General features: G+C 39.5%; 1 long non-coding RNA gene across 1 annotated transcript in view; it reads right to left on the bottom strand.

The window, feature by feature from the left end:
* The window catches only part of LOC143695079 (uncharacterized), a 19,654-nt gene extending 10,235 nt beyond the window's left edge, over positions 1–9,419 (bottom strand). The window contains exon 1 of the long non-coding RNA XR_013183988.1: positions 9,294–9,419. This is a non-coding gene — a long non-coding RNA (uncharacterized LOC143695079). The remainder of the gene's footprint in view (positions 1–9,293) is intronic.
* Positions 9,420–10,188: the final 769 nt, after the last annotated feature.

Raw genomic sequence — 10,188 nt, 5'->3', positions numbered from 1 at the left:
GCCTACAGTAAAACTCTTCTGTATTTCTTATTTCCAGTCCTTGTATTGCAAAGGCACTAATAATTCTGTAAAGAGCATTAGTGAATCTATCAATATGAATGGAGAAATCCTGCAGTTTACTTGATATAAAACATAATAATATTTGGGCAGCATTCTTTTTCTTGACAGAACTGTGTCAGAGAGTTGTGGGATTTTGTTGTTTCAGTTTTGGTGGTGATTTAAAAAAAAAAAAAGCCTCTTCATTATGTAGTTTTCAGCCTCAACAGCAAAATAGTTAATTGCATCTATGCCAGGTGTTTCATTAATCCAGTTAGCTGTTAGACAAACCCTGCAGGAAAACAGAAGACAACAGCCTCTCTGCTTACCCTCCTCCCCAGCCCGTGCTCGCCTCCCCCTCCATTCCCCTCTAGGAACTGACTGATGGCAGAGCCACTCTGCTCAACTTGAAGGCTGAAGCTATAGAAAATTCCATGCTTAGTCAGGAAATGTGGGAAATCAGCAGAGGTAAGTATGAACTGTACTACTCCTGCAGAGACTCAAGGAGAGATGTCCAGATCCCTGGGATTTGGAGAAATGGCTGCTGGAGATGGACTGACCTGCTCTGAGCACAGGCACTGCTGAACATTTGACCTTCACAGGGAGACAAAAGTTGTTCAAGTTGCTAACAGTGGTTATAGACTGGGCTTTGTGGAATGGGGCTAAGGTTTAATATATAAGGGGCAATAAGGAAAGCAGAAGAAATCTAGGAAAGAAGTTGAACCTTCTTGGGCTTTGTTTGCTGTGTTTGGTCAGCCTTTTGTGAACCAAATCCATTCCCACAGAAGGAGCTGAGGAGATACCAGAGAGGTCTTGAGAGCAGCAGAAAGAACCTTGCAGCACAAGAACCTCTGTCTCCTAACTGCAGAAAACTGTTTTCTGACACCAGAACATTGTGGTTCATTTTGTTCCTCATAAGCTTTTTTGAACCTTGTTCTTTTTGGTGCTACTGGAGCCTTTGCTTATTTCCAGCATTCCCAGAACCACACATGGCTCAGGCTGGCAACCACAGCCCAGCAGGTGTAACAGCCTCCCTCTGGAACCCAGCCTGAATCAAGGCAAATGTTTACACTCAGAGATAAATCATGGAGAGGTAATGGGAGGCAAAACCTGAAAATAATAATTTTTAAAAATTAATAAAAAATTAATTTATGATACAGGAACACAAACCTATAGTACAATAGTACAATCTATACCTATAGTACAATCTTAGTCCTGGCTATAAAACTCCAGCAACAGTGTCCTTCCTTTCCAGAGAAGGGGACACCTAAGTCTTCTTCTGTCTGTGCACCACCACACAAACAAGTCACTGAAGGCACTAAGAGGTGGGATCCATCAGTGTTTGAGAGCCCATCCTCTATGGATGAATATGAAAAGACTTTTAAAAGAGGTTTCATACAGAAATTAGAAATAATTTCTTCTGAATTTTCAAGTCAAATAAGATAGGAAGATCGTGTCCAAGACACTCAGGAAAACTTGATCTGCTTTTACAGCTGAACCAGGAACAAATAAAGAGAGGTTTGAGCACCCAGGGCTCTACTGCTCCCTATACTCCATAGAAAACTGGACAGTAGGACAGACTCAGGTTTCTTTTTCTTTCCTCTTTGAACATTCTGTTAGCTCCAGTCATTTTGCTCTGCAGCTAAACCCAAGTCTGCAAGGGATGATGAAGGGGATATTAAAGCTGCATTGTTTTGTCTTTGCTGGGGATAGAGAATGATGTATTTGGAATTCAGCTGGTGTATTTACAGTAGTTTTAGTAACCCATAAAACATCGGATCTATATTTTGAAATATTTACAAGAGTAGCAGTCAACAGTTCTTTATCTACAATACTTTTTAATACTTCTGTCTCCTCCTCTCTTGTCACCTTTTTTCATGCTGCCTTTTTGTTGGTTTTCAGCTCTGATATTGTTTGCTGATTGTGACATTGTGCTAATGACTGTGTTCCTCTAGATGAAACACAGGGCATTCCTAAGTGCACTTTGTTCTTTTTATTTTATTAACAAAAGGAAAAATGAGATGCATCCAAATCACCCACTCACTAAATAAATTCCCACATTGAGGGGGAGAGCTCCAAGCTATAACAGCAATGTCCATTTGGAGTCTGGTCTATCAATGACAGTACAAGCAAAGAAATGGGGAGCAGAGCCCTTATAGGATTTTTTAAAATTATTTTTAGCTTGGAATTAACAAACTGGATCAATTACTTTTTCAATCTGAAGTTTTCTTTAAAAAGATAGATTCCTGGATTAGGAATAAAAGCAACAATCACTACCCCTCACCTCACCTTCCCTCTCCCCACCCAAGATCCTCACATTTGAAATGCCATTTACTAATTTTAAAAATGTTTCTGTCTACCTACTTGAACTTGCCTAGGAAAAAAAGCCTTAGTTTCCAGCCTAAATAACACATGGAATAAAATTCCAGGATAAACATCAGGTAAATAATTCCTTAAAACTAAAAATTGGAGCAGCACTCCATAACATTCTTATCAGTAGAAGTGGAGCTATTTTCCTGCTCAGACCAGCAGCTAAGGAAGACAAGGAAATAAAAAGAGAAGGATAGGTTTAACTCTAATTTCAGACATAATTCTCATTCCTTAACCTCAGATATACAGAAGCAAAAGGCTGCCCAGTAAGGGAAAACAGCAGAGCAATTCAGTTCTTTGTTTCATTGGCCTTTTGGTGTTTCTCTTCCTGAGCAAGGCAGTCATTGCATCCTCCTCAGGTGGAGGAGAAGGAATCAAAACCCAGCAATGACCTAAGCATTACCAAAAGGAAAGAACAATGTTTTGTTGGAAATGTTTCCCCCTTTTGAAGCTCTTCTAACCTGGAAAGTTAAACCACAAACACACTTTATTAGAATAATTCAGCATCCAGTCCTGACAGCCTCTATCAGTTATAGCTCCAAATTAGCCAGTCCTAGTTACACCCAGGGAATAAAGGTAAATGGAGTTATGGCCATTTGTACTGGTTAGCACAAATTTAAGCAGTTCCTGTACAATTTGCAGGGTTACAATAGTGCAGAGCACACTGAGTAGAGGAACAGGAGCTCCTTCCAGAGCAGGGCAGAGCTGGAGCAGGGGGCTCCTATTGCCACCTCCCCATCCTCACTGCACAGGGGGCTCCCAGCACTGAGGGGCAGCTGCTCCTGCAGCCAAAGCAGTGATGGAAGAGGTGCAAGCCAGGTGAAAAAGGGTTCTTGTGACATTCCCTATGTGTCCAGAGAGTGGACAACAGACACAGAGCTCTCCCCTGCTACCATATTCCTTTCATTCTATATTTTCAAACTTTTGCCAGCGAGGAGCCTGAAGCTTGCACCCATTTCAGGAGGGCTCAGAGGCTCTCCCAGTCCCTCCCAGCCCCGGCTGCAGGGCAGGAGCTGCCACTGCAGCATTCCCAGGAAATCGGGAGAGGGAGCAGCCCTGACTGCCAGGGCTGACAACTGTTTTAAGGCTGTATAATTATTTAGGGCAGGCAAGCCCTCAGGGAATGCCTTGAAGGAATGAAGAATCTTTTGCTCTTGCTTAGAGCTTTTTTTCTAAGACAGGAATGCTGAGAAATGAGGAGTGGGGGTATGTTTTATACTTGCAATTTCACTGTCCTGGGCTGCATAGTAAAACTTCTAAGGTTCCTATTAAACATTTTAGGCACAAGACCCTCTTTCTGCTGAGTTAAATTGTTTAATTGCACAGCTATCCCCAAATATCCATCAACATGGATTACTTATTTACAAAACCTGAAAATCTTTAAATTACCTCTATGTTACCTCTATGAAAGTCACAGTAAATGTCCACTTCCAGACCTAACGACAAATAGCAATACTTATTCAGCACTTTCCATGTAAGTATCCAAAAATAGTTTACAAGCATTAATGAAATAAACCAAATAAGAGGCAGGAAATTACAGATAAGCAAAAAGATTGAGAAAAGCTAAGCAAGTCAGCCATGGCCTCATACAGAGTTAGTGACAATGGCCAAAACAGCCTCCATCTCCTGCTTTCCACCACAAGAGCATCTAGAATCAAAATAAGATATTGATTTTGAATACATTTAATGTTTAAAACAAGAATAACCTTAATTATTTTGAATCAGTTTTTTAAAGCAAATGTATCTGTAATAATAAGAATCATCATCATCATGATTAGAATGAAATTTTGCTGCTGAAATGCATAAGCAAAAGAAGGCTCAGCATTGTATATACTTGATATTTGTAGGAATTAGATTCCAAGGTGATCTTTGCATTTTTCAGGGATGTCTGTGGGATGCTGTGTAGAAGAACACAAACAACAAAAATACCATGCCCAGAAAAGTTTGCATAAATGCAAACCCAAATAAACAGGATGGATTGGCAAGTCATTGTAAAAGCAGCCTCTGTGTATTCTCCTACTAATTCTTCATGTTACCTTCCTTTTTAAAAGCTAGATAAAATCCAAAAGATTTACCACAAAAGATTATGGCAGCTGTGGACTTGAACAATGCTACAGCATCCCTTTCAAAGTTAAATCATACTTGACTATTGTTATAACAGTGTCCATAAAAATACAAACAACACGAGGGTAGTTCAGCTGCTGAATGCCCGCTGATAGTGCTTTTTATTGCATGGACAAGATCACAATTCATACACTAACCCCATTTTCCCAATTCCCCAAGTTTCATTCTGTCAGGATTTGGAAATGTTGTGGAATTTATTCTCACAGCTGTAGCAGGAGGAGGGAAACTGCAAGGGCTGCCAGTACCAAGTGCTTCAAGAATCTGAGCACTGTGGTGGAGCAGGACCTACCAATGGGAAACACCTGGTGGAGGCATTTTGTTCTGCTCCAGCAGGTGCAGCCAATCTGCAGGGCCAACCCCTGATTACGAAATTGCTGCCCTTGGTTTTTGGAGAAGTCAGGATTTGCATCAGCAGCTTGGCATAGCCTGCTTTCAAACCAAAGGACGCATAAGGAGAAGGATGAAGGGAAAAGAAGTTAGATGCCAAGGATGGAAAAATGGAGATAACCCTCAAAATTAATACTACTACGGCTTTTAATGTATAGAAAAATATATTTGGGACATAACATAGTAATCAACATATCTCTAGGGTACAGAATGTGATAGATTATGATCTAGAGAAAGATTATTATAGTTTCTATATAGCATAACTAGGAAGCAAAATAACACTGTCACAGAAGGTCTAGAAATATTTCCTTATTTTCATATTTTCCTGATGTGGGGGTTGCATTCCCAACATAAAAATCCAGTAAAGTTTATGCTTTAATTTTGCTTTCAGCCTGTGAAGAACATAAGTGAAAATAGGAGCAGTGCAGAGCAGTCAGCTCTAGGCACCTGAGAATTTTATGGTGGAAGATTTGGAAGATGGGGAGGAGAGAGAAAGTTGAAGGTGTTGGAGTGGAGGGGACACAGAAAGCCAAGCAGAAAATGAGGTTATTGCCATGGAGAAGGGTGCAAAAGAGACAAGAAAGAAATCTGTAGATCACAGATCAGATAATTTTTTATGCTTACAGACCAACTTGTTTGTGTATTTGCTTAAATATTAGCCAGGAGCAAAATCACTATGAATACAACATAGATAATAATAGTAAAATAGCATAAATAAATAAAAAAAAATAAATGAGAGAAATAGCAAAATGTGATTTTTAGAAGACACAAAAAGTGCAATTTATATGAACTTTCAAAACACAGTTGGAGAGAAATACAAGTTTTCTTTTGTCTAATATTTTCTTTTTCTCTTCTGTAAAACTGATGGCAGATCAATATTATACTTTAAGAGGGAACAAAGAAAACATAAAAAAAATAATTTGCAAATATGCTGAGAATGTGTTCATTCTCTATTATTAAACAGTTCAAGGGCAGATTCAGCTGAGCTTTAAATGCAATAAAGAAATGATTTCAAAGCAACACTAGGAGCATCATACAGTAATTGAGAGTAGAAAAACAAGGGTGATAAAACTGTCCTGTGTTATTGATGTTAGAGTTCATATATGATGCATTTCTGTGACGGGATTATCAGAGCCCTGATGACAACGTGTACTTACTTATCAAACTAAACAAGGTGTCTCAAAAAGGAGAAATATTAAATTATGTGCTATCAGCCAGCTATACTATTCAGCAAAACTGTGTGTACATAGTATCTGCTCCATACATCTGTATTTCTGCACGTGACCCTCACTAAAGTACTCTGTCTCTCTACAGCGTTTGCATAAAGAAAAATCCTTTGATCTTGTAAGCAAAGTTTCAAAATGGACCCATCTTAGCAATAAATTAAATTGCATTTTAAAAAGGCAGAATAGTCTTGTGCAGGTTATCAGCCTTTCTCCTGCAATACTTATTCTCTCTTCTTGTCACAGATTTGTTTTATTTTGCTACAGCAATACATTATTACAACTTAAAATTCACATTCACCTGAAGAAAGCTGTGACATGCCTACCAAAAGAGACATACACTGCTTAACCTAAATTGACCCTTTTTTCCTTCTATTCTAATAGATCTTTTTTCTTTTTGTCACTCAAAATGAGTGTCTGATGTATGAGCATAAATTGTTAAAAGCAGTTTTAGGTAAAGGAAGAGAGACTGAAGTGGAGTTTTCTCACAAAAGCCAACCTCAATTTGTGTCAAAGAGGGTTAAAAGACCTTGGGATTAAAGCAATAAACTTGCTGCTGTCAAAGCTAAAACCCGCTAACAATTTAGTGCCAAACGCATGTTGTTCAATATCATTTCATATTATATTATGTCACAAGTAGGTGACAGTTCCACATCAGACTGACAGGGCTGATTTACTCTGAAGAATTCATCGACATTTTGCAGAGTCAAAGCTGACTTCATTTTGTTTGGATGCAGGGTGGGAAATCTCTCCCTGAGTTGGAACATTGGGCTGAATAACCCTCATGGCACAGAGCCCTCAGGCATCACCTGCTCAGCCCAGGGCTCCTCACCTTCCCTGCCCTCAACCACCTCCAGCCCTGCCCTTTGTGCAGCTCCATTTTTTGATGTGGTTCCCCTTCCTGCAATTTTTAAAATATCCAGCTGTCCTGGTCAATATTTGGATATTTTTTTCTTTCTCAATTCAAGCCTTTGTGCTTCTCCAAAATATACCTATTGGCAAGGGTTGAGATGAAAGACCCTGTTAAGAAAACACTACTGGCATCTGCTTATATTTTAAGTAGGTATTAATAACAGCTATTCTTCCAGGATGTTAACTAGATCCCAAGGTCATGCATGATGAGACCCTTGTAAGGCCAATGGCAACAATACCATTTCTTTATATACAAATGTCTTTTGCAAGATATTCCTGGATGGCTTTTTTAATATAATAATTCAAATTTCTCCCAGGGCTCTGAGACAATTCTGAATAAACATATTCTTTCTTTTTTCTCAGGAAAATCTAATTAATTTGACTTCTCTGTCAAGGTTTCAAAGCTTCTTTATAAAGGGTGTCCTTTCTCCAAAATCCAGCATGTTCTTCTACAGTCATTTGCATCCTTTTGCAATGTTCATTTCCTTCTCTTGTTGGATACTGCTATAAATGTGGAACTACAACTCAGCTCCTGAAGCTGAGGACCAGGGAACCTGGTTTCATTTGAACCAAGAACTGTGCTACACTCAAAGGAGTTTTTTTATATGTGGAAACAGGGATATCCCTCCCTTCTTCATGCTTCTTCTTTAATTGTGGAGCAAACTTTCCGTTATCATAGTTTGCTCTTACCTTTATTTCTGAAAAAAAAGCTAGCAACATTTGGGGTCTTTAAACACACATATCCCTGTTTTCTCCATCTAAATACAGGTGTGAGTGCATTAGTGCCTGGCCATTAACTTCTGTAAACCACATAGTAACTCTTCTGTGGGATTCTTTGGGCAATGTTTGCTGTTCATCCAGGAAAACATTATTATTGCATGTAAAATGGGCCCATCATCCAGCACTGGTTTGCTTTTTGCTGGCCATCTGCTGGACAACTCCCAGGCAGCAAAGGGGTTACCTTGTCTGTTCTGCCAGGGAGCAGGACTTCTAGTGAGTTGTTAGATGGGTTAGCAGATGGTTAATCTTATTTGACATTTAAAGCACTTGGAGGTAAATTTAGTGTTCACCTGCCCTGGAGTGTACAGCATGAATATGCTCCTACATATCTATTCCTGTTTAAACTAGTAACTCTCATGGCTGGAGGATATGCAATGCCTGCCATGAAGAGATGTTTCAGGGAAAAGGGGGGAAAAAAGAACAGGTAAACATTCATCCTGGCTTTAAACATTTACAGTTTTCTCATATTGAAACACAAGTTCTATTATTTTTTGATGACCATCTCATCCTGACACAGACACACTCTTGCTAGCTTACACATTCTGCTAGTAGATCAAGTTCTAATATATTTTGTATATTAAAATTTCTGTGCTCTGTTTTCCACTGCCCTGTCAGGTATGGACATGACAGATGTATACACACATGTGTACATGTTTCACTGAGTACAAAGTCAAAGGTACCCTGAGATCCAGTGAGAAACCTAAAGGAGAATAAACACATTTCTGCAACCTTTTCCATCACAGAGTGCCTGCCCCTTAAGCCCACTGTGGTGCACACCAAAGAGTCAATGAATTGCAAGCCAGGAAAAGGGCTGAGCACAGAGCTGTGGTACAGCCTGAGAGTGCCCCTGCTCTCTGCTGGAAGGGCAGGGGTGCTGTGGGGAGGCTCCCAGCCCCTTCTGCTGAGCTCCAGCTGAGCACAGTCCCCCCTTCAGTCCTCTGCACCTCTGGGACAGAGATCAAAATGAATTGTCATGTCTCTTTTAAGAGGAAAATACCACAGCCTCTCTCAATACAGGCTGTGACCTTTCAATTTATGCTATCAGTTTACTCAGTGCTTGCTCTGTGGTTCATGATTAACTTGAAAGAGTTAGATCACACTCTCTCCAGGTCCTCAAGAAGGAACTTCTGTTGACTGTTAGAAATCCCTCATGCAATAAAGTGCACATAGTATGGCTGTATAAGCTATCCTTCAAAGTTACAGCAGCTCGGTAATGAGGTATCAATTCTTATCAAAAAGCTCCTAAAAATATTTCTGCTTGCCTTTTTTTTTTCCTTTAAGGTACTAAATATGAGAAGACAAAGTGAAAAACTGGTTATTAGTAAATACATCTGCTTTCATCAATTCCTTAAAAGGGTCACACAGCCCTCATACATTAATTACACGTTCTAGGTATATCAAAAAAGATGGTTTCAATTCTAACTAAAAAGGGTAAACTGAGATAAAGAGAGATTTACTCACACCTTCCTGCTGAGCCACAGAAATCTTCTCCCTCCTGTAACTGTGGCTGTACTGATGCCTCAATGTGTTCTAGAAAACAGAATTTTAAAAAATCATCTTTATTTTCTTTTCAAAGCTTATCCAAAGACTTTCTCTATTTCTTTTTAGAAAAAAAAATATACATTGGCAATTCTCTTCATCTTCATTAGTAGGAACCCTAGAAGGTGGGGTGGCTTGAGCAGCAAATGCTGGAGTTGCATCTCCTGCTGCCACTGGAAAAGCAGTGTATGCTCAGGTCAGCAACATGGGGATTCTTTTTGTTATTTACTATTATCCACCCCTCTGTAGTTAAAACCTGCTTGCTGGGGGCAAGTAGATTCTTTCAGGTGTTGTTTAAGTTATCCACAGCTGAGCCTTTCCCTTCATTTAGCAATGAATATCAGGCAATGATGGGAAATTGCCTCTTTTGCTTCAACACGAGTCCCCCAAACCAATTTTACACACTCAAGTTTCCAATGCAGTAGTAGCTCAAGCTTATTTTAGCAAAATCAAATAGATTTCATTATTTTACTTGTATTTCACCTTTCCTTTAGGTAAGGATGGAAATACAGAGGTGAGATAATTGCAGAGGTATGTAAATAGCTAAACCAAACTGGAAGTTTTTAAGACCAGACTGTCACATTTAAATACAATCCTTACCAAGAAGGGTGTCAGGATCTTCAACCCTCAGGACCTTAAAGTTTCTCACTGACATTACAAGGCTGGCCTGCTGCTCACCTCACTGTAGTAAGACCTGACATAATTGCTCACACTGGTACTCCGTGCTTTGTCTTAGTTCAAGAGAAATTCATTTTTATTGCTCTGCTCTCAGGTCTTTAAGACCCCTTTGTGATGCCCCAGCAGTATCACTGAGGGT

Source organism: Agelaius phoeniceus, chromosome 12 (assembly GCF_051311805.1).
Source record: "Agelaius phoeniceus isolate bAgePho1 chromosome 12, bAgePho1.hap1, whole genome shotgun sequence".
Taxonomy (NCBI): Eukaryota; Metazoa; Chordata; class Aves; order Passeriformes; family Icteridae; genus Agelaius; species Agelaius phoeniceus.
Note: the sequence above shows the minus strand (reverse complement) of the source record. Positions and strands in the feature narration are given on the sequence as shown.